Here is a 2,907-nt window from a genome sequence, read left to right as displayed (position 1 = left end):
ATTCAACCCATCATTCATCCACCATGAAAAAGAAAACCGCTGTTAGGCGAAGTAGCCGAACCCCCATTCCAAAAAACCCACCTTTCTCATCACCTCCAACCCATACACATATCCATCTCCATTCTACCTCATCCTCTACTCAGTCACCTCCCTCCAAGAAAACCGAAACCATGCGCCGAAAGGTTATTGCTCAGAAAACCTCAGGGAGAGGCAAGACAGGGAAGAACAAGCAACCAAATGTTGAAGAAGATGAAGAAGAATCACAGACTACTCCACCTCCATCACCACCAAAAAGATCTACCTCTCATGCAAAAAGCTCTCACAAGAAACAGAAAACCTTTACTCTGCATGACACAAGCGAACCCCCCAATCTGGAATCTCTAGAGTTCAAAAACAAATTCCACAAAACTCATTCACATTTTGATCCTTCTCGCTTCCACTCATGTGCCTTCTATGAATTTCACAAAGACGTTCTTCTGCAGCGCAATCTCTGCCCCTCTTACTTGGTGAACCTTCCAAATCTTGCCACCAAAGGAATGAACTTTTCGTCTCTGTTTGATGCTCTGAAATGGACTCCTCTGACTCACATTCAGAAATTGGTATACCCGGGGCTGGTCCGGGAATTTTATGCAAACATGCGCTTGATTGGTGGGTCAATCCACTCTTATGTCAAGCGTGTTTACATAACCCTCACCCCTCAAATCATTGGTGCTGCTCTTGGGTATGAAGATGAGGGACCAAAGGTTTATATGGTTGATAAATGGGATGATCAAGTGGGAGTTACTCAACAAACTGTCATGCAACACATCTGTGCCAACCTGTTCGGGCTTGATGGATTAATCCCAACTCACAAATCCCTCGGCCCAGAGAACTCTCTGTTACACCGTATCATCACTCATATCATAACTCCTCAAAGTGGTTCTCATCATAGAGTAACAGTTTCTGACTCTATCATCCTCTTTGCTCTTATTACTTCCACTCCAATTTCATTTGCTTATATAATGACACGTCATATGTGGGAAGCAGTAAGAAGCACAAAAAAGGCTAATCTTCCTTATGGCATGTTTCTTACATGTATATTTGAATATTTTAAGGTTGATTTGTCTAATGAATCTGTTGAGAACAAAGTGTCACAGATTAAATGAGGAGGAGTTTCGAACAAGAAAAGCAAGCAGTCTGTTGCCTCCGAACCCTCTCTAAGCGATTTGGAAAGCCACCCTGAACCCTCAAAGGTGACGGCATCCATCAGGGAGGCTCTCAGTGAATTCCGCAATATGTCCAAATTGATGCTTAAGTCAAGCAAGGCTGCCCGGAAACTGGCATATGCAAATGAGAAAGCCTGGAAGAAGTGCTATGAAAGGGTCGGTTTCATGATTCAAACTTTTGATGATGAAATGGGAACAGGAGATTCTGAAGATGATTCTGGTTCTGAGTTCAATGTTTCTGAAGATTAGTGACTATTCCTCTACTTTTATTTGATATTGGCAACAATAGGCTCAATCCCTCTTTTGTTTTTTTGTAAAGGCATGACTTGATACTCCCTGCCGTATGATACTCTGAACAATTAATGCTTTGTTATAAATATTATGTATTGCTCATGTCTCTTGTTGCAGGTCTTTATGCCCCTTGATGCCAAAAGGGGGAGGAAATTTAGATTCCAAAATTGAAATTGGAATAAAACAGGGGCTGGAAAAACAGGGGACAAGGGTTGAAATTTTCAAATTGAAAATTCATGATTATCCTTGTTCAAAGAAGGCATTTGGTTTATTATGATGTTTGATTTATTGTGATAACTGGCTGATTCTGGCTGATTGGTTCATTTTTGATAAACCTGCTGAATTGAAAATTTATTTTTTGGCAGTTCTTTTAATCTATGATATCTAAACATCTGCCATTTTTTGATGTGCTAATATATGTTTCAAAATATTTTCCTTATTTTGAATGACATTGCTCTGATATCTGGACTGGAAAATATTTGGAAATTTTCTGAACAACACTGTTTTTGTGTTCTGTTGATATGTGTATGTTTGAGCAGATAATCAATTTATTGATAACAAATGAGTTTTGATTATCATCACATTCTGCTCATAAATCAAGCATTCAACATTTCAAAATAAAATATGTTGAATAACATTGTTACTTGAAGCTTGATCCAATTGTTACAGGTTAAGTGCTTCCCTTGATAAAAATAGCACATATTAAGGGGGAGCCATGTGACAATTTGAAAGGGGGAGAAATTCAATCTTCAAAGGGAGTATTCTTTACTCTATCTTTAAATTTCTTTCCATTTCAATTTTAATAATGTTTGTCATCAAGGGGGAGATTGATGAGTTTGGAAAACTCTAAACTAAATTGATGATCAAACATTATTAACAGCAAAATTATTAAGCTAATCTTGGTTAATGTGTTAATTAAAATAATTTTGTTGTGCAGGATTAATATTGGGCCGAAAACAAATTTATTGTGCTAGCCCAATTTACACTCAGCCTTGGTTTTAATAACAAAAAATGAATGTGGCTGATTTAATGTTACTTGGGCCAAATAATTTTGATTGCTCCAAGCCCAAGTGTGTTACATGCTTTCCATTTGTTTTATGCATGCTCCAAGTTTTATCAGGAAAGCAAATGTTACTAATGGGCCAAGATCAAATATTGTTGCAATCAAGCCCATATGTTATAAGAGTTCCTCATGCATGATCCGAAACCAAAGAAGGAAGAAAGCAAAATTGCTTTCAACGGATCCAAAGATTCAAACATTAGATGGATTCCAAAATTCATTTAATTGCAATGTATTGCATGGGAACTATGAGAGAGAACATGAGTGACTTTGATTTGATGGACATTATTGAAGCTACACGTTACTCAGTAAAGGGAAGTAAACATTTACTTTGTTTTATCAAACCACTTT

Source organism: Arachis hypogaea, chromosome 17 (genome assembly GCF_003086295.3).
Source record: "Arachis hypogaea cultivar Tifrunner chromosome 17, arahy.Tifrunner.gnm2.J5K5, whole genome shotgun sequence".
Lineage (NCBI taxonomy): Eukaryota > Viridiplantae > Streptophyta > Magnoliopsida > Fabales > Fabaceae > Arachis > Arachis hypogaea.
Note: the sequence above shows the minus strand (reverse complement) of the source record.